The following is a 25922-nucleotide window of genomic DNA, read 5'->3' on the forward strand; positions in this document are numbered from 1 at the left end:
TCTTGACTGCTTTGGAATTCCATTTCCTTCCATTTAGTGACTTTTGATTTTTTATTGAACTTTCACTTTTTTCCAGGGAATCTTCCAGTTAGGGGGAAAAAAAATCAAAAAAGCAAAAGCATTCGTCATCCCCCAAACCCATTCAGTGACTATAAGGCATATTAACTGATATAAATAGGTACATACAAGCTAATACATACCACTGGTCATGAGGATTTGGGGCCGAGAGTAGGGAATAGAAAAGCAGACAGCTTCCTGGAAGAGAGACTGAAACGCCTAACTTCAATAAATCATGCAATGGCATTTATTAGGCACTTCAGGGATTAGGGTATTGTATTAACATTTTTAGTGATATTTATTAAGTGCTTACTAAGTGCCAGGTACTGTACTAAGTGCTCAGGGTAGTGCTGGGGTCATTTAATGTTCAATCTAGTAGAAAGACCAAGGGCCTGGGAGCCAGGGTATCTGGGTTATAATCTCTCTCCATTTGTCGACTGTGTGAACTGGGGTGTGTCACTTAACTTCTCTGTGCCTCAGTTACACCATCTACAAAATGGGGATTAAGATTGTGTATACCCCAGAGCTTAGTACAATACCTGACACATAGTAAGCACTTAACAAATATTATTAAACCCAACAAAAAATTATATGTTTCTTTACTTAGACTGGGAGTCCATATGGGACGGGAATTGTGTACAACCAGATTTCCTTTCATCTGTCTGCACACTTAGTAAAAATAATAATAATAATAATAATGTTGGTATTTGTTAAGTGCTTACTATGTGCCAAACACTGTTCTAAGCACTGGGGTAGATACAGGGTAATCAGGTTGTCCCACTTGAGGCTCACGTTCTTCATCCCCATTTTACAGATGAGGTAACAGGCCCAGAGAAGTTAAGTGACTTGCCCAAGGTCACACAGCTGACAAGTGGTAGAGTCGGGATTAGAACCCATGACCTCTGACTCCCAGGCCGATGTTCTTTCCACTAAGCTACGCTGCTTCCAGGTACAGTCTTGGCACATAGTAAGTGCTTAATAAATGCTATAATTATTATTCCTGTCTTCTAGGAGCTTCCAGTCTAATGAAGGTGTTCACATGATGTACAAAAGACTTATGTGGGGTTTGAACACATGCCATCCTGAGAAGTGGAAAGTGATTATCTTGATAGTCCAGCAGACAGAATATATTTCTAGGGTGTACTTCTTTTCAGAGTACATCATTGAAACAACTTACCTTCTCACTGTACCTCATTCTTGCCTCTCCCTTCTTTGTTCCCTTTCTCATACTCTGTTAAACACTTAAGACTTTCTTCCTTCCTTTTAATATTCTCCAGACCATACCTCTTGCCCTCTTCAAAGACATCCTGAAATCTCACCTCCTCCAGGTCTTGTCTTTTCTTATGCTGTCAAGTCGTCTCTGACCCAAATCTACGCCATGGACACATCTCTCCCAGAGTGCCCCATCTCCCTCTGCAATCATTCTGGTAGTGTATCCGTTGCTCCCCGGGGTTTCGGGGGCAACTCTCGGGTTCTTACCCTCTCCGGGTCTTCGGACGTCTCCGGACGCAGGCCGCGCGTTCACACCAGGAAGAGTCAGCCAGAGGTCCAAAGCTTGGTTGCCGTTTATTTGCTATCAGCGATTACATAGTTAATAAAGAGAGAGAGAACGAGAGAGAGAGAGAGAAAAGGAGGGAGAGAGGGCACCTGTGTGTGTGTGTGCGTGCCCCCCCTTGTCTTGTTCGTCTCTTATACCCCCCGTTGCCCGGGGGCAGGATTTTCTCAGGCCATGTAGCACACTCACTCACCACCCTCCAGCCACTAGCCTAGCAACAGCTCTGTCCATCACGAAGCGTTTGCTCTGGCTGGCCCCCAGCCACCCGTTGCCAACCATTGCTGGCTGCAGATATGGCCTTGAGGTTGCCTCCGAGCTTTGCAGGTGCAAGCTTGTTTTTCTTGCCCTGGTCCCTTTATCTCCTATTGTTGAGTCTGTTTGGCTTTGAGCCGTTGGGTACAGTTTGTGTGCACATACTCCCTGTCTTTCCCACGCTCCCCACGTGTATCCATAGAGTTTTCTTGGTAAAAATACGGATGTGGTTTACCATTGCCTCCTTCACCGTAGTAAACCTGAATCTCCGCCCTTGACTCTCTCCCATGCTGCCACTGCTGGGCACAGGTGAGTTTTGACTTGTAGCAGATTGTCTTCCACTCACTAGCCACTGCCCAAGCTAGGAATTTAATAAATATGCCTCTGCTTGACTCTCCCTCCCATAGTCAAGACTGGTAGAGTACTGGAAACTCTCCTTATGTGATCCCAGGAAGTACTCCCATATTAATTTTCTTCTACCCAGTCACCACAGCACTTAAGAACTCAGTCACCCAGAGTATTTTTTGTATCACAGTTTAAACACTCTTTTTCCTAACTGTAAATAGTTTCCTGCCTATCTTCCCCATTAGACTGGAAGCTCTTCGACCTCTTTCACCTTTAATGTACTCTCTATTGTATTCTCCCAAGCACTTCCTCCAGTTCTCAGCACCCAAGAGGTACTCAGCAAATGTTACTGATTGATTGACTGATGTCAACCAACTGGAGATAGTTCAGAGAAAAGCAGTGAAATGATTACAAAGGACAAGGAATTGATTCATGTGGGAGGACTGAAAAAGCTTCCCAGGTATAGTGTGGATAAATGATAGCTAAGTGAAGCCTAATGACATCTATAAATATTTAGGGTGGGGTGGGGGAAGAGGAAGGAGAGATTTGTGTGGAGCTGATGCACTCTAAGAGTCTCCTATTCTCACCTACCAAAGAAAACTTTCTGACTGTAAAGGTGAAAATGACAAATGTAGAAATACTTTTAACTGGCTTAGAATGAGTTTCACAAAACATGCTGGGAAATTCTATCCTGAAGATAAAGGACTGTACTGTGTACTTAGAAATTTAGAGATGGAAAATAGCCAAAGTTCTGCCTCCATTCACTGTGCCATCCGTACCACAGGCCATATGCACCACGAAGGGCTATATCGTTGCTGGACATTGCAATTAAAAAAAATTCAACTATGAATTCAATAACCTCCATAAGCAGGCCAGATATCATGCAAGTTTATACTATACGTAAAGACCCTTGTAGGATTCATATTTTCTAAAAGGCAGTGAACACAAAGGATGCTTTCTTTGAGAAATAGGACCTTTGTTCCACTGCTTATCAATCACTGTGGGTAGCTTGAAGAAACAATTGAAGGACTTGGAGTTTCTGCTTGAAAATTGTCTGGAAACAAAGGAATTTTCAAATCAATCAGTGGCATTTATTGAGCTCTTTACTGTGTGCAGAACACTGTACTAAGCACGTGGGAGAATACAGTACAACAGAGTTGGTAGGCACGTTTCCTGTCCTTGATGAGTTTATAGTCTACAATCTTTAAGGACCCCCTCAGTTGTGGGAATTTTCTCCTATCAATCAATCATATTTATTGAGTGCTTACTATGTGCAGAGTAGTGTACTAAGCACTTGGGAGAGTACAATACAACAGGGTTGGTAGACATATTCCCTGCTCACAGTGAGATCATGGTCTAGATGGGGTGGACATTAATATAAATAAATAATGTGTATGCACATAAGTGCTGTGGGGCTGAGGGAGGGATGAATAAAGGAATCAAATCAGGGTGATACAGTAGGGGAAATGAGGGCTTGGTCAGGGAAGGCCTCTTGGAGAAGATGTGCCTTCAATAAAGCTTTGAAAGTGGAGAGAGTAATTGTCTGTTGGATATGAATAGGGAGGATGTTACAGGCCAGATGCAAGAAGTGGATGAGAGGTTGGTGGATAGATAGACATGCTCTATTGCTCCTGCCAATCAAACCTGCTTTTCATCCCTTATTAGAGGACTCTCAGCTCACTAAGCTGTTTTTCATGATCCTCTCCCAGTGTGAAAGGCTCCTCCTGTTTCTCTTTTCCAGACCCTCAATGTCCCTTGGAAAGTCTACCAAAGGCTCACCTCCTACGTGAAGGCTTCCAAAATCAACTTCACTTCTAATCAACTCTAGGACTACCAGCCTCTCCCTGTCATTTAGATAGACCACTGATAATTATTACCCTATTCTCTCAGGATCTGAAGTTACTCCCAGGCTGTGTCAGACACCTTGAGAAGATTTTTTTTTTTTAAATAAGAGAACTGGGTCCCTCAGCACCACAGTATTTATGTACCTATCTGCAATTGATTTATTTATGTTAATGTCTGTCTCCTATTCTAGACTGTGAGCTCATTGTGGCCGGGGAACATCTACCAATCATGTTGTATTATTTTTTCCCAAGCATTCAGTGCAATGCCCTGCACATAGTAAGTACTCAATAAATACGATGGGTTGATGGATTGATTGATTGATTGATTGATAAGGTATCACCCTCATTCAAAACACTGCATTAAGGAAAACTAACACTAGTATGCGGATTCTCCAAACCCACGTAATAATAATGATGGTATTTGTTAAGCACTTTCTATGTGTCAAGCATTGTTCTAAGCTCTGGGGTAGATAAAAGATAATGAGGTTGTCCCAGTAGGGCTCACAGTCTTAATCTGCATTTTACAGATGAGGTAACTGAGGCACAGAGAATTTAAGTGATTTCCTTATCTCAAAGTCACACAGCTGACAAGTGGTGGAGCTGGGATTAGAACCCACGACCTCTGACTCCCAAGCCTGTGCTCTTTCCACTAATCAATAAGCCATTTCCTTCTGCCATTATGACACAGGACTGACTTCAGTCAGTGAGCCAAGCGAGTGACTGCTTCTGGGAATGGCACAGCGAGAGTCGTGGCAGGGCCCCTCCCAAAGTTGGCAGGAGCAAAGGTTACATGTCCCTCTGCTCTTCTATATGGTAATGATGGAAGCTCTCTGAGAGTGAGATGTGTGTCAAAGTGCTCAACTGAGGGGCAGCGGTAGGGCAGTCATGGAAAATTGTTCCTCTGTTGCACAAAATGTAGCCCTTGACCACTTTACAGGTTTCCTTCAGATTCAAGGAAAGAGAAGCAGCATGAGAAGCAGCATGGCTCGGTGGAAAGAGCACGGGCTTTGGAGTCAAGAATCATGGGTTCGAATCCCAGCTCTGCGAATTGTCAGCTGTGTGACTTTGGGCAAGTCACTTAACTTCTCTGTGCCTCAGTTCCCTTGTCTGTAAAATGAGGATTAAGACTGTGAGCCCCCCGTGGGACAACCAGTTCACCTTGTAACCTCCCTAGTGCTTTGCACATAGTAAGCGCTTAATAAATGCCATCATTATTATTATTATTTAAAGAAGAGCTCACTCTCTTTCCCTACAAAGCTTTTGCTCAATGACACCCCCTTCTTGATAGCTACGGGACATACAGATCTTCCTCAGAATTTACTCCAAGCTTTCATATGGGATGCAATATTGTCGGAAGCTCTGTTTTACTGTGTCATTAAAAAAGTCTCCTCTGCCTTAATTGCTTTTAATTTCTCAATTTCAGCTCTCCTTACAGCAGCTGTTTGGGTATCCTGCTGCCTCTCATTCTCCCCACACATCCCACCTACTCGGGATTGCTGTATTGGGACGACTATAGCTTTGATACCAGGAGACTGACTATAATCCAGCAGGTCGTTGTTCCTGATCTTTGCTTGACGTTTGATATTGATGTTGGCCTCTTAGTGAAACTGATGGCATTGCTGAAGGAACCAGATGTAGCATCTATGTGGGGTCTAGGTCCCACAGCCGAAGAGAAGGTTGGGCAGCACTAAAGCTCTGTAGACCTTGAGTTGGAATACATTTCACTTCACAGCCCAATTCCGTGAGAAGTTGCTTTGTGTCCCCAGAATGACGTATTGATCTGATGCAGAATAGTGAACATGTTTTCAGGTAATGTAATGACATTGTATAGAACAGGGTGAGGGAGGTTATTCTCTTTTTTTGGCTAGGATGAAGGCAGTCAAATGCCTGAAGCCAGCCTTGCTTGGGAGTCAGAAGTCATGGGTTCTTATCCCAGCTCTGCCACTTGTCTGTGGTGTGACCTTGTTCAAGTCACTTCCGTGGCTCAGTGGAAAGAGCACGCACGGGCTTTGGAGTCAGAGGTCATGGGTTCGAATTCCGGTTCTGCCAATTGTCAGCTGTGTGACTTTGGGCAAGTCACTTAACTTCTCTGGGCCTGTTACCTCATCTGTAAAGTGCAGATTAAGACTGTGAGCCCCACGTGGGACAACCTGATCGCCTTGTAACCTCCCCAGCACTTAGAACTGTGCTTTGCACTTACTAAGCACTTAATGAATGCCATTATTATTATTATTATTATTATATGGGCCTCAGTTATCTCATCTTTATATGGGGCTTGAGACTGTGAGCCCAATGTGGGATAGGGACTGTGTCCAACCCGATTTGCTTGTGTCCACCTCAGCACTTAGTACAGTGCCTGCACAGAGTAAACACCTAAAAAATACCATAATAAAAATAATGATAATCAAACATATTTATTGAGCACTTGCTGTGTGCAGAACACTGTGTTAAGTGTTTAGGAGAGTACAATGAAGCAATATAACAGAGTTATATTGGGAAGAGACTGAGCCCCCTCCTCCCATACTGAGGCCCCTCCTTCCTCTCCCCCTCTTCCCCCTCTCGATCACCCCCATCTTACCTCCTTCCCCTCCCCACAGCACCTGTATATATGTTTGTACAGATTTATTACTCTATTTTACTTGTACATATTTACTATTCTATTTATTTTATTTTGTTAATATGTTTTGTTTTGTTGTCTGTCTCCCCTTCTAGACTGTGAGCCCGCTGTTGGGTAGGGACAGTCTCTACATGTTGCCAACTTGTACTTCCCAAGTGCTTAGTACTGTGCTCTGTACACAGTAAGCGCTCAATAAATACAACTGAATGAATGAATGAATGAGTTGGTACACATGTTCCCAGATCCGGGCTGAGAACCCGGATCATCTGTCTCCCAGGCCCAGGCTCTATCCACTAGACCACATGGCATCTAGTAGCCGGGTCCTTAATTCCGACTCTGCCACTTGTCAACTGTGTGACTTTGGGCAAGTCACTTAACTTCTCTGTGCCTCAGTTACCTCATCTGTAAAATGGGGATCAAGACTGTGAGCCCCAAGTGGGACAACCTGATAACTACATATCTACCCCAGTGCTTAGAACATTGGTTGGCACATAGTAAGCACTTAACAAATACCATCATCATCATTATTATGGCTCAGTGGAAAGAGCACCGGCTTAGGGAGTCAGAGGTCATGGGTTCCAATCCTGGCTCCTCCACTTGTCGGCTGTGTGACTTCGGGCAAGTCACTGAACTTCTCCGTGCCTCAGGTACCTCATCTGGAAAATGGGGATTAAGATTGTGAGCCTCACGTGGGACAACCTGAACACCTTGTATCCCCCCCCAGCGCTTAGAACAGTGCTCTGCACATAGTAAGCACTTAACAAATACCCCCCCCCAAAAAAAAAAAATTACTAGTGTTCATCTTCTCCCTATCTCTTTTGGCTTCTACAGCTTGGTCTTTTGTGCTCTGCATTGTCTTGCATCTACATCTGTGCTGGCCCTATATCCTTCATTATACTGCAACTCCCTGAAACACAACACCCCAGTATTCCCCCAGCACTGGCTGCCCAGTCACTGTGGCCCATCTGACTAGCTCTAAAATAGAACAGGCAAGGCTATCTTGGGGGAACGGGATGGGGAGGGGGTGTCAATCAAGCAGAGTACAGACACCAGGATGGGTTCCTCATCTCAATTCGAGCTCCTCAGATCAAGATGGCCTAGCTCCTGCTTGTGCAGAAACCTCTGCAGACTGCACAACTCCTCTCTGATAGCAGCAGCTGCCCTGGGATGCTTTGCTGAACTCTGCAGGGAGGGATTTGGCACCCGGCCCACGTTTTGCTTACCCGGGGTACTGTGTGGGGACTGGAAGAATAACACTGTTCTCCATCCCGCTCTAGCAAACACAGACCTGGCCACTTGTGGCAGCTGCGGTTAGTATGGACGATTGACTAGGATGGATAAAAACAGATTTCCCAAACCAACTGGATTCAATGCAACATATTTTTCATATGTTTAATGGAACAGAAATTTTTATTTTAACAGACGTTTATGGGCATTACTAGTGCTCTGCAGAGGGAACGGAGACCTGGTGGGGAGAGATAGCAGGTGTAGGAATCGCATTATTTTTATCATAAGATGAGGACTCTCTGAGATTTCCCCCCCCCAAGGCCCCCTTCTCTTCCTCCCCACTCAGAAATGGCAGTGATTATGGATAGAGAATCCTCCCCTACAAAGCTCCAGCTCAGTTAACCCTTCCTTGATAGGAATCCAGGCGTTGAAGGTTCCATTATTTAATGTTAACGTATTGTTACTCTAGCGCCTGGCAAGGGGAGATCCAGACTTTTGGCATTCTAACCCTAGGCAGAAGCCAAAGCAATAAAGAGGAGACAATTCTTCATTATCATCCCTGGAAGCTTCGCAGTAACTGAAAAAAGGGTTTGGGAGATAGGCAGAAAGCATGAAGTCAAAGTTATGATTTTAGTGACAAAAAGCGAAGCTCATCTCCTCGAGCCCTGAGAAGTGAGTGGGAAGCTTCTCTAGGTATGGAGGCTGAAATAATTCAGAGTTTATCACTGTCCCTTAGGACTCTCTTTATCTCGCAGGGTCCTAGGGAATGAGGCGAGGCCAGAGAGAGTAGAAAATCTTGTAGCTCCACAGCGGTCGTTCCCAGACCCACATAAGCACCCCAATACAAACCATGCCTAAAATGCTATCTGTCAATCAAGCAAGCTGTGCTGATACCAGGATTGCTCACCAAAACAATGTGTGTGAATGCAGCAGGCCCGGTGGCTAATGTATATGTACACTATGCAGATTTTGCCCCCAAAATGTAATTTTCTGCAGGATATTTCCTTTCAAAATATAATAAGGAAATAAATATTGAACCACAGTTTGGGTGAGACCTTTCAGGCAACACCATGTCTGTTTCCCAGTCTTCTAGAAGCTTTGACAAAGCGACACAGGGCAAAGAGTGTTTTAGCTTGCTTGTAAATATTGCCAGAACAAAAGATTCCACAATCGCATTCCAGTATTGAGTGTAAAGAACCTCACCATCTAACCTTTAATCACATTTAAGGTAACATAAAAGTAAAAAGTAAAATATGGACTTAAAGTAAAACTCTGAACAAAGCCTTAATATTTTCCTAGTAACATAGAAGCGGCATGGACAAATGAACACCGGTCCAGAAGTCAGAAGGACTTGAGTTCTAATCCCTTTCCTCCACTTGTCTGCTGTGTGACCTTGGGCAAACCACTTAACTTTTCTCTGTGGTTTAGTTACCTCCTCTGTGAAATGAGGATTAAGACTTTGAGCCCTATGTGGGACAGGGACTGTGTCCCACCTGATTTGCTTGTATCTACCCCAGCACTCAGTACAGTGCCTGGCACATAATAAATGCTTAACAAATTCCATTGTTATTGACATGCACTGAACTTTAATGCTACCATCTAAATATATCTGAGACAACATTTTCTGGGTAATGCTTGAAAATTGGAAACGTACATCTGCAAATCATTAGGCAAGGATCCTTAAAGATTTATGAATTTGGTTTGTATTGAATTCCATCAAAATTTCTTTGCTGGTAAGTGGGACCCCGAAAGCTCTTGAGTATAAACTGTGTCGAGAAACAACTATAATTCATAATGCCCGAAATTCTACTTTAAATGTTTCTCTCACTCTGTAGTTAATTGATTTCTTTCTCTCCTTCTCCCTCTGTCCTCTGTGTCTCTTCTCCCACATGAACTCCACGTGTGAGAGGGAGAGGAACTGAAGTGTTTATCCTGCCTGTCAACGCTTAATGGAGTCCATGGCACATAGTAAGCCCCAATGCATATTCATTCATTCAATCATATTTATTGAGTGCTTACTGTGTGCAGAGCACTGTACTAAGCGCTTGTATACACCATACCTACCTCTTTCTTTCTCTCTCTCCCTCTCTCTTTTTCTCTGTCACTCTCTTTCACACAGATACACATATGCTCACTCTTTTCTCCTTTTATCTTCAACCAGAATGTAAAGTAATTAAACATTCCCAGGCTCAAATCAATGTAGAACTTCAATCTGCCTATTCTTATCACTGGCTCTGTCACTGAAAATAGTACCTCCTGGATCTTGTGAAAATATCACAGATGTTGAACAGGTGAGATTTAAAAAGGTGGGATTTCTTCTGAGTAGTCTGTCAGTCCACAGACAACAAGAACCTATTTCTGACACCAGCTGGAGTGAGTGATTATTTAGATAACAAATTGAAACAAGCTTGGAAATTGGAAATTAAAGAAATTAAGCTATCTCAAATGAATGACTAAGCCCCTTCCTCTGAACATTTTCTTCTATATTAGCTATATCTGTGAGGTCTTCATTAATAGAAATGGTTTTGCTACCATCATCCACTAGAGGAGTGACTCAAGAGCCTATTAGACATATGACACTTTCATCCTGATAAAGACAACTTGTTCTTAATGCAAGTGCTTTCTTGGGAACTTAAAAATTCTTTATGGATTCTTTTGCTTCCTGTGCATGTAGCCAATTGCAATGTTCAATTTTCAAATGCTCATATATTTTCTGTCTATGGGACTTTAACAGTGCCGGATAATTCCTGGATGATTACTGTTTTTAATAACCATTTAATTACTGTATTAATCTGAGCTGTCCTTTTGGCTTCTGGAAAGCACTGAGGGACAGAGGTAAGAGATAAAGATGTGTTAGTTGCAAACCATTTCTGCAAAACTTCTATGCAACCTTTCCCGACTTGAAAGGTGTGAAGGAGCTTGTTCTTAAGCTATGACCAAAACTGAACTCCTCCTCTTTCATTCAAAATGCTCTCTTCCACCTAATTTTCCCATCACAGGTGGAACCACCACCGTTCTTCCCATCTCTCAGGTCCTAATCTTGGCATGATCCTCGACTCTGCCTTCGTCTAACTCCTTATTCACTCTGTTGTTGAATCCCGTCAATACTTCCATTACAACATTTTCAGAATCCTCTCTGTCTTCTCCGTCCAAACAGCCATCCTGTTGATCCAGATGTCTGTCGTATCCCACATCCTACTTCTGGCCTGGAAGTAGGCCACACACTCCAGGCCAAACTTCAATCTGCTGCCCGGATTATTTTTCTAAAAAGAGCCACTCAGCCCATAATAATAATAATAATGACATTTATTAAGCACTTACTATGTGCAAAGCACTGTTCTAAGCGCTGGAGTGGTTACAAGGTGATCAGGTTGTCCCACAGGGGGCTCACAGTCTTAATCCCCATTTTACAGATGAAGTATCTGAGGCACAAAGAAGTTGTGACGTCCAAAGTCACACAGCTGACAAGTGGTGGAGCTGGGATTCGAACCCATGACCTCTGACTCCAAAGCCTGTGCTCTTCCCACTGAGCCATGCTGTTTTCCCACTGTTTAAGACCCTCCAGTGTTGTCCATCCACCTCCACATCAAACAGAAATGCCTTTCCATTGCCTTTAAAACTCAATCACCTTGCCTACTGCTATCTTACCTTGCTGATTTCCTATTACAACCTAACATGGTCACTTCACCCCTCTAACACTAACCCTCTCACTGTACTTCGAGCTTGTCTATCTCACTGCCAACACTTCATGCACATCCTGCCCCTGGCCTGGAACTCCCTGCCCCTTCATAACAGAGAGACCATCACTCTCCCCACCTTCAAAACCTTATTATAGTCACAACTCCTTCAAGAGTCCTTCCCCAACTAAGCCCTCATTTCTCCTACTTCCTCTCCCCTTTATGTTGCCCTTGCACTTGGATTTGTGTCCTTAATTCACCCCACCCTTAGCCCCACAGCATTTATGTACATAGCTGTGATTTTTTAAAGTCTGTGTCTATCTCCGTTTGTAGATTGTAAAGTCCTGTGGGCAAGGAACATATCTACCAATTATTATGTGTAGTACTCTTTATATAGTACACTCCCAAGCATTTAGTACAATGCTCTGTACATGGTAAGCACTCAATAAACATGGTTGATTGATTACTTTTCATGATTTGATGTGTTAGGTATGGGTAGCATTGAATAGAAGCAATTAATGACCCAAATAATTGAAAACATGCTTTGTGCATTTTTTACACTGTATTTGGCCTAGATTTCCATATAAAAATGTTATTAAGTAAATAATCTGCTACCTATTTGGCAAGCAAGCTCTACCTAAATTGGAACCACTCTGCTCATGGTCAAGGTAAAGAAGCTGGCAATCATCATCATCATCATCAATCGTGTTTATTGAGCGCTTACTGTGTGCAGAACACTGTACTAAGCGCTTGGGAAGTACAAATTGGCAACATATAGAGAAAGTCCCTACCCAACAGTGGGCTCACAGTGTAAAAGGGGGAGACAGAGAACAAAACCAAACATATTAACAAAATAAAATAAATAGGCAATCTACCTTTCTACCTCTCTTTTAGGGATTGGTAGACATACACATAAGGAGCGGATCCCTAAACCAAAGTATATTCCCCAGAGAAATGGGTGTTTCATTAGTGAAATCACAGCAGTATTGGGTGTGTTTGTTCGACTAGATGACTGCTATTACCAGTTTCCTTTCATACTGACTTTGATGGACAGGCTCTTCTTTAATGTACAAATAATCTTTATGACCCTGATAAGTAGGTCTGATGACACTCAGCTGAGTAATGTACCAGAACTGAAATTTCCATCTATTTGATGTTTTGCACGAGGGTTTTGATGAAGTTGCTGTCACCTGCTATTAACTTAATATCAAATCTTAATGGGGTTCTTTTCTTTCCATCTTCACACTGTTGGGGTCCAAATTAATTACTAAGTAAAATTTCTGCCACATGCATCCTGACTTCAGTGGAAGGAAAATAATGTCTCCAACCTCGGATGAGAGCCAACTCAATACACAGCCATGTTAAAAAGAGAGGCTGAAACTTTCTGTGGCCTGGCAACTTTTAAAATGCAATGTAGACCAGCTAGGTTATAGTACCAAACCACAAAACAGTTGTCCCCAACTTCACAGTTAGACCTCTTAATTCCACCCTGAACAGTCTTTGTAGGTCTTGCAGGGAACTTTAGTATCTAATTATGAAATCACCATCATTATCATTACCTATGTGAGGTCATTTATACAACAGAATTGCAGGGCAGGAAATTCAGAGACACAGATGCAGTCAAGAAACAGGTTAACTAGAAGTTAAACCTTCCATAGTACAAACATTTATGTTTCCCCAGCTGTATTTGGATCTTTCTCTGCCAAGGGGCTGCTCCTCTACAAAGCTTCTATAATCCAAGATTAGAAGAGTTTAGTCCTTTCAAAAGCAATGCTACTTATTTGGGGACTTAACCTTTCTCTCATTACACTCACTCCCTAGGGAACTCATCTGCTCAGCTAGCTCCACTGTGCAGATTAATCCCAATTACTCTCCCCCACCTTCAAAGCCTTATTGAAGGCACATCTCCTCTAAGAGGCCTTCCCTGACTAAGCCCTCCTTTCCTCTTCTCCCTCTCCCTTCTCATCACCCTGACTTGCTCACTTTATTTATTCCCCCCTCCCAGTTCCGCAGCACTTATGTACATATCTGTAATTTATTCATTTATATGAATGTCTGTCTTCCCCTCTGCACTCTAAACTCACTGTGGGCAGGGAATGTGTTTTTTTATGGTTATACTTTCCTAAGTGCTTGGTATGGTGCTCTGCACACAGTAAGCAATCAATAAATATCATTGGCTGACAGACTGATGGACCAGACAAACCTGACCAACCCCAACATTTTTGCCCAGCTACCCAATATACTATGGGGTTGCAAGAAAGTGGCTGAGGCTCTATAGTTATACCAAGGGCTTAGGAGAGGGTTCTGTAGTTATAATTGTACATATTAAGCAACTGTGTGCAAAGCACTGTAACTTGAAATGTTCAGTGTCCTCTATCAGGAAGCAATGTGGCTTAGTGGAAAGATCATGGGCCGGAGTGTCCTGTGTTCTAGTCTAGGCTTGAGCCCCCACTAGATGGTCAGCTTGCTTGCTTCTAGACTGTGAGCCCACTGTTGGGTAGGGACTGTCTCTATACGTTGCCAACTTGTACTTCCCAAGCGCTTAGTACAGTCCTCTGCACACAGTAAGTGCTCAATAAATATGATTGATTGATTGATTGATTGTGGGCAGAGATTGTGTCCGTTATACTGTTACACTGTACTCTCCCAAGCGCTTACTAAAGTTTTCTGCATATAGTAAGTGCTCAATAAATACAATTGACTGACTGACTAGAGGATTTACCTGCAAGATGACCTGGGATAAGTCACTTAACTTCGTTGTACCTCAATTTCCTCATCTGTAAAATAGGGACTCAATAATATTTTTCTCCCTCCCACATAGATTGTGAGCTCCATGTGGGACAGGGACTGTGTCCAACCTGATTATCTTACACTTGCCCCAGAGCTTAGTACAGCGTTTGGCACACAGGAGCTGTTTAATAAAAAACACAATTACCATTATTATATCTTGCTGGAAATTGCTGTCCAGAATGTAGACCCGGAATTTCACAAACACTTTCTGTAGTTTTGGCCCCCACGGTTCAGGACAGCCAGCACAGGGAGCTGCATCTGCTGGAAATCCAGGTTCCAAGTTGGCTAGGCCCTACCAGGGAGAAGCAGAGCCCAGGACAGTAGCATTTATTACAATCAGGGACAGATCTGGACAGGAAATAAGCTCTGGACAAACCAAAAGTGGGCTCATTTTTGGAGGGTGCTGCCAGGCATATGCCATGGTCCCCAGAGACTGCTGGGTTGCTGGAAACAAAAATGGTTCCAGATATTATGGTTAACAAGTACAAATGTGCAAGCACACACAGACAAAATCTTACCATCAGTTGCACGTACGTGTGTGCGCACACACACACACACACTCACACATATGCCTGCACACATTCGGCAAAGATTGTTTCCCATTTGAACATTTGCATTATGTAAAATGCAAATTCCACTGCACAAAAATCTAACTCCAGTCATCGTTCAGCAAAAATGGATCTGGAGGCAAAATATCTGTAGCCTCCATTAGCAAAGACATTCCTGTTTATTTAATAAGGAAGGAAGGAAGAAAAAAGGGAATAAAAAACAAAGGAATTATACAGTCTTCTCCTGAAAAAACAACTTTTTCTAGGGGGCTCTGTTTAAAAACACGTCTTGTATTTCTATGTCCGAAGTTACTCCTTGGATGATACAGATATTGATCCGGCATATAAACTCTGAAGCAGGATATTTATTCCCCCTTCCCACATCCCAGCTAGCTTCTCTTGGTATGACAATCCCCTTTTTGGGTGTGCTGTTCTTGTTGGAGGCTAGTGTGGAAAGACAAGATAGGAATGAGAGACTTCTAAAGCATGAATCCACAGGCTCAGTTGTTGACTTTAGGAAAGTCATTTAACCACATTGTGCATCGTCTTCTGCACATGTCTCCGGGAATAATAATTTTTGCCTTCTACCAGCCAGGTCCATTGTGAAGAATAAAAGGGAAGCAGCATGGCCTAGTGGATAGAGCATGGGCCTGGGTGTCAGCCCACACGTCTGCCAAACTAGCTCTCTTCCTCCTTTCAAAGCCCTACTGAGAGCTCACCTCCCTCAGGAAGCCTTCCCAGACAGAACTCCCCTTTTTCCTCTGCTCCTCCTCCCCTCCCCATCGCTCCTACCCCCTTCTCCTTTCCCACAGCACTTGTGTATATTTATAAACATGTATTACTCTATTTTATTAATGAGGTGTGTATAGCTATAATTCTATTTATCTATTCTGATGATATTGACACCTGTCTACTTGTTTTGTTTTGTTGTCTGTCTCCCCTCTCTAGACTGTGAGCCCATTGTTGGGTAGGGACCGTCTCTAGGTGTTGCCGATTTGTACTTTCCAAGCGTTTAGTACAGTGTTCTGCACACAGTAAGTGCTCCATAAATACGATTGAATGAATGAATGAATCTGGTTCTAATCTCAGCTCGGCTCCTTTTCTGCTGTGTGACCTTGGTCCAGTCACTTAACTTCTCTGTTCCTCAGTTACCCTGTCTGTAAAATGGGCATTAAGACTGTGAGTCCTGTGTGGGACAGGGACTATGTCCAACCTGATTACCTTACATCTACCCCGGCACTTAGTACAGTGCCTGGCACATAATAATAATAATAATAATGAAGTAATATCTGTCAATCAGGATGAGTTGCTGGAGTGAAAGACATCTGTGTGTGTACAAAGTAGCATCATTCTTTCACCCATGGCATATCTTGAAGCAATCTCCACATCCTGCTTGGAACATTGATCCTCATAGACCATCTGGCCACAAGACCAAGTCTGGGCTGCTACGATAGTATGTAGCAACCCACAGCAGCTGCTTTGAAGGGATAATATGAAGTGTTACAGTAAATGGGATTAGTCTGACCACTGTAGTGCACTGGGAAGAAAGGTCTATCAGATAGAAATTACTAAAATCCTGGCACGAGCAGGAGAAGCCTAGACTATGGTGCGACTACTATATAGTCAGGCAATCACTAGTCGCTGTCAGTCTACGGAGGTTAAAGCCATCAGGTGTCTAGCACTGAGATGAGGGGCTTGCTAAGGAGTTGTCCTCTTCCCTCCACCACCCTTGAGAAGCTCTTGACAACTAGGGAAGGCAAATCAGGTAGGTGAACCATTGCTGTGAATATGTACAAAGAAATACAATGATTTCAAAAGCAAAGTGACAGAGAAGGATGGGTTACGCTGATGGGTTGGAGAATGGGTGGGGTTGATCAGAGAAAACTTCCTGGAGGTGGAGATCCCCAAGTGATTTAAAAAAGGGATCGGAAGTGCCTGGGTAGACTGGAAAAAGAAGGTTTTCCCCTGCAATGGGGACTGCTTATGCAGGGCCTCAGAATCGGAAGAAGAACCACTCGAGGAAGGCTGGATCAGAGAATGTGACTTGGAGCATAAGACTTCCTTTCAATTTTTGAGGTAAAATTAAAGATGAAGTAGGATGTGCCTCTCACCCCATGACAGCTAATTAGGATGTTCTGTCTTGAAAATGCAATGTCAGGACTAGTTAGTCATAAAGGCACAAATGCACCAGCATTATTCTGAAACAGAACAAGGACTTGTGTTCCCCCTTCTAGACTGTGAGCCCACTGTTGGGTAGGGACTGTCTCTATATGTTGCCAACTTGTACTTCCCAAGCGCTTAGTACAGTGCTCTGCACACAGTAAGCGCTCAATAAATACAATTGATTGATTGTGTTTGAATAGCCGCACAGTCCATGATCCTTTTTTCACATGGTGTGCCCTGATCTGTTCAGGCTAAGAAATTTCTAGGGAATGAAGTTAGTACAAGGATAATGGAGTTGACACAAAGTTCCATACACTTACCAACTGTATTAAGGGATAAAACTGATACAAGTGGATTAATATTCATTGAGCACCCTCAGGTTTTTAAAGTCCTTTCAGTTCTCTTTGGCTTTCTTTGTGACTACCTATAGATTATTTGCCTAATATTGGGCTAAGTAAAATGACGAGGAATTATAGGGGGCTTCACTTTATAAGGACCAGCCTGTCCAAATACTATGACTTTGGTTATAATTTTTGATTTCTGATCAACTAGGAACAAAACTTGGGTTCAGGAAGAATGGAAGGGGCAGATGTCATTAAGGAGAAAATTGTTTTCCTCATTACAAAATTCACAAACTTTAATAGGGCTTCTCCTGATGACAAGCAGTTAACTCTCGTTCTAAACTTCTGCAACCATTATCACATGGATGACATATGTTAAATAACAATAACAATAATATAGAACAAGAAACTTTAAAGTATAGAAAGATCTTTGTAGCTCATGGAGAAAAGATGATGTCAAGTACAATTAGAATAAGCAGACATCAAAAGGATGATTTTTATGCTTTAAGATAATCATTTGCTAGAATAACTATGGATTGAATTAGTCAATTATTCTAAGATGAGTAGAAAACAACAATTGTTTGACCCATTTTCAGAAAATGCTGATTCAAAAAAAATGATTCTGATTTAAATCAGTGACAAACTGGATTAACTATAGAGGGTATCCTTTTAAGACAAGTTCAATTTTGCTAAATCTTTGTAGCAAATTAAGATTGGCTATTTCCTGGGGCTCATGGCAACATAATTATTATTTTTTAAAGAAACACTCAGAATAAGTAAAAAAAAGTTTACTCAGTTTTTAAGACTTCATGGTTGTCTCGACATGTTCATAAAAAAACAAAACTGTTTCTTTACTTTGGTTGGGTTGTGGTGCCTGACAGAGACGGTGCCATCTAACTGAGACACTTTAAATTAAGTTCCGTAACACACCATACCCTGCCACAGCTGACATAGCCAGGTGTTACAAACCAGTGGACACGATGGTTCACAAAGTATTAAAATTACTTTCAGATACAAAAACTACTTGCTGCAGAAATCTTCTCCAGCTGTCTTTATTTTTTTCCTGTTTCATGTGGAAAATAGCAAGAAAGCGGGAAACATAGTGGCACAAAAGAAAAATAACAAAATTCAGCTGAAATGCATCCCACAGCATTTATTGTCCATTGGAGGAGAATTTGCGAACTTTTGCTCTATGGGCAGGGAAGTGGCCATTTTTCAGAGTTCACTATGAGCTTACTCCAACACAAAATCTGAATGGCTACAATTCAGTCACTGACACACCCAGAGATAAACTTCACCATCAGCTGTATCCTCACCGATAATCAAGGGCAACATTTTTGAAGTTGTCAACACACGTAGTCCACTAGTGAACTTCCCTCGGTATCTTCTTTGCTCAGTGTTAGTTTAATAATAAGAAGAATTATGGAATGCTTTAAGCCCTTATTATGTGCCAGGCACTGTACTAAGCACTGGGGTGGATTCAATCAAAACAAGTTGGATGCAGTCCCTGCCCCACACAGGGCTCACAGTCTCCATCCCCATTTTACGGATGCGGGAACGAAGGTCCAGAGAAGTGAAATGACTTGCCCAAAGTCACACAGCCGACAAGTGGCAGAACTTTTGACCTTCTGACTCCCAGGTTTGTGCTTTATCCACTATGCCACACTGCTTCTAGAGACTTCAAAGGTGTATAAATGGAAACACAGGGAGTGTGAGCTTCCCAGACTATACCCTCATTTCTTCTCCTTCCATTCCATTCTATGTCTATCTTGAACTTGGATTTGTACCCTTTATTCACCTCAGCTTCAGCTCCAAAGGAATTATGTACCTCTACATAATGTATTTGTTCATATTAATATCTGTCTCTCCCTCTAGATCATAAGCTCCTCATTGGCAGGGAAAGTTTCTACTGAGTTGTTATAGTGTACTCTCCCAAGCATTTAGTACAGTGCTACATACACAGTAAGCATTTGGTAAATATGATTGATTGATTGACCTGCCTAAAGGCACAAACCTAATTAGGAGCCAAGAAGAAAATGGGATAGGAGATCCTTCTTCTGAATTCCTGCTTAAATTACAAGACGATTTTCCCCTGCAATTGGAAGAAATCTTATTTAAGTGTACCTTTTTTTCAGGGGAATGAAAATGTATGCATGATTCTAGGGTTTTGGACGTGGCAATCACTGGAAGCATCATGGCCGAGTGGAAAGAGCAAAGGTCTGAAAGTCAACAGACTTGGGTTCTAATTCTGGCTCCACCACATGTTTTCTGTGTGACCTTGGGCAAGCCACTTAACTTCTCTGTGCCTCAGTTATCTCATCTGTAAAATGGAGACTGAGACTGTGAGCCCTATATGAGACAGGGACTGTGGCCAACCTGATTAGCTTTGATCTACTCCAGCACTTAGGACAGTGCTTGGCACATAGTAACTGCTTAACAAAATACCATTAATATTATTATTACTATTATTATTATCATTTAACCTGACTGTGAGACCTGAGTGTGCAAGATTCCTCAATAATGTTGGATTTGAAGAGTGTGGTTGGTTAATTGTTAACATCTGCTTGGAGATAGAACAGGAGGTTTTTCCAACAACATCCCTCTGCTTTCCTCTTCCACTGTAACAGTTTGCTTTCTTGTTGTTACTGGTGGGCTTTATCGTGGCACCTTCTATATATTTCTCCAGAGGATCTCCATGTCTTCCCATGGATAAAAAGTTATCTGTGTTTCCACTTATGACCCAGATTGGTGCCTCTGTGATGAATTAGCAGGGGATAATGGAGAATACAGTCCCAAGGAGTTATATTTATTCCTTCCTCCTTTCATCCAACTGGAATGTCCCCACTGAGGGTCATGACTCTATTCCTTTGCATCCCCAAATTGAAGGAGCTTCTTCCTTGAATCCCAATTCGTTTCAAAGTGCTATAGATGGGATACTTAATAATAACTGTGGTATTTGTAAAGTACTTACTATGTGTCAAGCACTTCTCTAAGCACTATGGTAGAGATGAGATAATTAAGTCAGACACAATTAAGATACAGACACAGGGCTTATAGTCTAAGTAGGAGGGAGAACAGGCGCTGAGTCCCTAATTTGCACTTGAGGAAACTGAGGCCCAGAGGAGTTATGTGCCTTGCCCAAGGTCACACAGCAGGCACGTGGCAGAGTCTGGATTAGAACCCAGGTCCTCAGACTCCCAGGCCCAAATTCCTTCCACTAAGCCATGCTGTACTTCCTCTGGATACTTCCTCTGGTGTTTTTTAAAAAAGAAACATGGTTGTCAGGATTGGAAGAAGCAGACATGCCAGTGAAGTGAAGAGTGTACAGTTGTCTGCCTATTTTTATTTTTCCATATAATAGGTGCCTCCTGGAACAAGCAAAAGGGCATCAAGAGCTGTCCTTGTCTATGCAGAGCATGAATAGCATCTATCTCAGTGCAGCGGGCATCGCCAACTTGGGTTTTTGTCAACCTGTCAATTTTTTTTTTTAAACAGAAAGCAGAGTTCAGTAAATAAAGATAAATGATTGTGCTCCTTCTCTGCAGACCCCGGAGCTAAACTGAGCAGGCCTCTTATGGTTTGGACCTGCTTCATTGACTGTTCAGACAGCCCAGTAATACGACAGATGTACCCAGCCGTTCCCTCTTCCCTGCTGTCCAGCAGATTATGTTCATTTTGTATGAGATGCCATTAGAAGTCTCAAGGTCAAAGAAGTCAGAGAGAAGAAAGAGGAGGACTAATTTTTCCTTGAAGCCCAATGTGCAGAGGGAATCACTGCCCAGGCCTATGTTCTTTAAAAGGGGCAGAGATTGGACTCGGCGCAATTGATTTGAAATAAAATGCAGGTGTGCAATTAGCCCTGCAGTGCTTCTGGCAAAAAATGAGCACAGGGATTAGAAGTGTTATCTGGACTGGGAGAGAATATGATTTGGGATTCTTTCCCACTTGACAAATGAATAATTATTTCTGTGCCAAATTTGGTAAGGGGAGCGAGTGTAAATGAAAGATCTTTTTAAAAAAAATAATATACTTTTAAAAAGAATTATTTGGGCCCCCAAATCCTTTCCACAAGCAGGTTCTGTCTGTATCATCATCCACATAACAGAGAAATGCAAGAAAGAAGGAGGCCTGGAAATTGGACTCATTGTTCACGTGTAAATATATGAGAAAATGTGATAAAATGCATTCATTTATAAATAGCAATGAGTCTAATTCTCCTTTCATTCTGAGGGCAGGTAAGATTAGATGCGTGGAATTGTTAGGGAAGAGGTTTAGACATGCCAAAGAGAATGATGATTTACATGAGTTTTTTAAAAAAAGCTCTGCCCATGCCAATCTATAATGCTGAATAACAATGCAATAATAATATTCATTTCATATTCATTCATTCAATCAATCATATTTATTGAGCACTTACTGTGTGCAGAGCACTGTACTAAGCACTTGGGAAGTACAAGTTGGCAACATATAGAGACAGTCCCTATCCAACAACCGGCTCACAGTCTAGAAATATGCCATCATACTTCTGATTAGCTCAAACATATCACCCATGTGTTTGACTGATTGATTTCCTCGAGCATTCTCCTTTAGGAGAGTCATGTAACTGAGGAGAGAGGGAGGAATTATTTTTTTCTGTTTTATAATTCTGGAAACTTATATGTAGTGAACATTTGTCCAAGGGACCGAACTTAAACACGGAAACAGTCCATGATTGATCTATATCATACCATGGGAAGTGGTGGTTGTTTCTCTCTGCATCTACTGCAGAATCCCACTCAAATGAATAAGGGTAAAGATGGTGAATCCCAAAGACTGTAAACACTTTGTGGGAAGGGGATGTGTCTACCAAGTTTATTACCCTGTACTCTCCCAAGCACTTAGTATGGTCAGTACTCAATAAATATGATTTATGGATTGGTTGATTGATGGTGGCTAAGTCCTCTCTGGCTTTTAAATGGGATACCAACTCTATTTACAGTGTAGCCCGTTTCCCTTTCCACAACTGCAGTTCAACTGCATATGGGAAAATTGTAGATTGGAAGATCCCTGGGGGAAGGAATCATGTCTATTGACTTTATTGTACTCTCCCAAATACACAGAGTAAGCACGTAGTAAGCAGTTGATCGACTGAGTGATGAATGATACCTCCATGCATCATGTAAGAGTTAATCTTGGTGAAATTCCTCTATATCTCACATTTTTTCTAGTTCACCCCTTCCCTCCCAATGCAGATAAACCACCTGGGGTTCACTATATTGCATAGGAAAAATGAAGGTGAATATTTACCTTTAAGAAAAAACAAACAAAAAAGTCTGTCTCACTCTCTTTCCCATATATTAAAATGACAAATATATTTATGGTTACTGAAAAACTTTGGCCCGTGCAAAATGAGCATCATAGGAAGTTTACATAAACCTCATGTTTTGCTTGGTAATTTTAGATGTACCTAAAGCTGGGAGACAATATCTTCTGGAGTTTGAGTATGTATACTGGGTACATTCCACTGTGAGGAGGAAAGTGGGCTATTACAAGACATTGAAGAGCATTTTTGCAGGCTCTCTGCAGCTTTGCATAGGTGGGAAGAAAGGTTTATTCACATCCCATACCTATTCACTGTCCTAGCTATTATTCTTGAGATCTGGGAGTTATCCAAGTTCCAGGTTAAGAAGTAACTAGAGAAATGTTATTAGAATCTTATTAGACTCTTCCATGGAACACATGAAAATGAGTAACTAGCAGGAGGAGTATCCTATGTATGTACTATCTGGTTAAGAACAGTGATGTTGTGTATATTGAAACATTATTGGAAGTATAAGGTGTTCCTAGATCAATAAGGAAGGGAAAAGAAGGAGATGACACTCCTGTCCTAGCTGGTGGTGTAACATTACACTCTCCAGGTCTATTTAGACTAAAAGCCCCGAATGGAACAAGGAGTATGACAGTCTAATCAAGTGTCATCTACCCCAGCATTTACCACTGTGCTTGGCACTTAGTAAGTGCTTAACAATGTCACAGTTATTATTACAAGGTCAGAGGAGAATTTAGAAGTAATACCAGTAATAGTAGAAACAGTAGTGAAAATAATTGTGGTATCTATTAAGTGCTTATTATGTGCCAAGCATCATAGCAAATGCTGGGGTAGAAACCCTATATGTAGATTGGACAGTCCTTGTCCCACATGGAGCTCACAGTCTAAGGGGGAGGGAGAACAGGTATCTGCCCATTTCCACAGGTGAGAAAACTGAGGGCATGGCACAGAGAGAAGTTAAGTGACTTACCCAAGGACACACAGCAAGCAAATGACAGAGCTGGGGTGAGTACTTATATATCCTGATTCCTATGTTAGTAGTAGTAACCAGTCAATCAATCATATTTATTGAGTGCTTATTAAGTACTTGGCAGAGTACAATATAACAATATAACAGGCACAGTCCCTGCCCACAACAAGCTTGCAGGCTAGAGGCGGAGCCAGACATATGAATGAATAAATAAATTACAGATATGTACATAAGTGCTGTGGGGTAACTGAGCCCCCTCCTTCCTCTCCCCCTCGTCCCCCTGTCCAACCCCCCCGTCTTACCTCCTTCCCTTCCCCACAGCACCTGTATATATGTATATATGTTTGTACATATTTATTACTCTATTTATTTATTTATTTGACTTGTAAATATCTATTCTATTTCATTTTGTTAATATGTTTGGTTTTGTTCTCTGTCTCCCCGTTCTAGACTGTGAGCCCACTGTTGGGTAGGGACCGTCTCTATATGTTGCCAACTTGTACTTCCCAAGTGCTTAGTACAGTGTTCTGCACACAGTAATCGCTCAATAAATACGATTGATTGATTGATTGATTGGTGGTGAATGAAGGGAGCAAATCAGGGAGATACAGAAGGGAGATAGTGAGAAGGAAATGAGGGCTTAGTCAGAGAGGAGATTTGCCTTCAATAAGGTTTTGAAGGTGGGTGTGGTGAGCCCACAACAAGCTGCTTTCTTAGAGACTGTTTGTGATCCTGTAAACAACAAGAAACAGACTTTGAGAAGCCACTGATGGGCTCTAGCTGAGGCAGGTGATTGCTGGTCTGCGGTGGGAGGAGCATGGAGGGAGACTGGGCTTTCTCTCCCTATTCTACCCAGCACTGGACCTGAGCCAGTCAGTGGCTGCTACATAGAGCCACAGCTGCCACACCTAAGGCAGATAAAAGACTGTTGCTTTGAAGCACTCATTCTTTTACAAGGGGCACCTGGAGGTAGAGGCAGAGGAGCAGAAGCATGCAAAGAAGCAAGAAGGAAACATGCCGAATAATAATGATGACATTTATTAAGTGCTTACTATGTGCAAAGCACAGTTCTAAGCACTGGGGAGGTTACGAGGTGATCAGGTTGTCCCACAGGGCGCTCACAGCCCTAATCCCCATTTTACAGATGAGGTAACTGAGGCACAGGAAAATTGTGACTTGCCCAAAGTCACACAGCTGACAATTGGTAGAACAGGGATTTGAACCCATGACCTCTGACTCCAAAGTCTATGCTCTTTCCACTGAGCCACGCTGCTTCTCCTAATGCATTCTCCTGAATGCAGGAGAAACAGCGGGAGGTCAGCATTTGACAACAGCAGAAGAGCAGCCCTTGGAAGCAGAAAGAAGACACATCGGCAGAAAGGGCTCCTTTGACCACAGACTGGTATTGGACCCTTGGGTGGTGTAGTGAGTGTGTTTGTGTGTCACTTCCTTGCATTTTGGTAAAACTAAGTGAAAAACCTTTCACAGTAACCTTGGTGATCAAAGGTGTGGTTTGACTTCTACTACCTGTCCCTGAGGCTCCCCTGGTCCAGGAAGGCCCTAGTTGGGGCTTACGGCAGTGGGGAAGAGTAATTATCTGTCAGACATTCATTCATTCAATTGTATTTATTGAGCACTTACTGTGTGCAGAGCACTGTACTAAGCGCTTGGAAAGTACAAATCAGCAACAGATAGAGACGGTCCCTACCCAACTATAAACTCACAATCTAGAAAACGGAGACAGACAACAAAACAAAGCAAATAGACTGGTGTCAATACCATCAGAATAGATAAGTAGAATTATAGCCATGTACACATCATTAATAAAATAGAGTAATAAATATGTACAAATATACACAAGTGCTGTGGGGAGGGGAAGGGGGCAGGGTAGAGGGAGGGAGTGGGGGTGATGGGGAGGAGTAGCAGAGGATAGTGGCAGGGACATGAAGAGGGAAGACAATCTGGGCCAGAGGCAGGATGCAAGTGAGAGGCCAGTGGCAAAATAGACAAAATTGAGGTACATTGAGCAGGTTCATTCATTCATTCAATCATATTTATTGAGAGCTTACTGTGTGCAAAGCACTGTACTAAGCACTTGGGAAGTACAAGTTGGCAACATATAGAGACGGTCCTTACCCAACAGTGGGCCCACAGTCTAGAAGGGGAAGACAGACAACAAAACATATTAACAAAATAAATAGAATAGTAAATATGTACAAGTAAAATAG

General features: G+C 42.3%; 1 non-coding gene across 1 annotated transcript; it reads right to left on the reverse strand.

Moving 5' to 3' along the window:
* Positions 1-2183: 2183 nt before the first annotated feature.
* LOC119926423 lies at positions 2184-2321 on the reverse strand. The gene has a single exon (XR_005450300.1). It is a non-coding gene; the product is annotated as a small nucleolar RNA SNORA7 (small nucleolar RNA).
* Positions 2322-25922: the final 23601 nt, after the last annotated feature.

The sequence above is a fragment of the Tachyglossus aculeatus genome, chromosome 3 (assembly GCF_015852505.1).
Source record: "Tachyglossus aculeatus isolate mTacAcu1 chromosome 3, mTacAcu1.pri, whole genome shotgun sequence".
NCBI classification, from domain to species: Eukaryota; Metazoa; Chordata; class Mammalia; order Monotremata; family Tachyglossidae; genus Tachyglossus; species Tachyglossus aculeatus.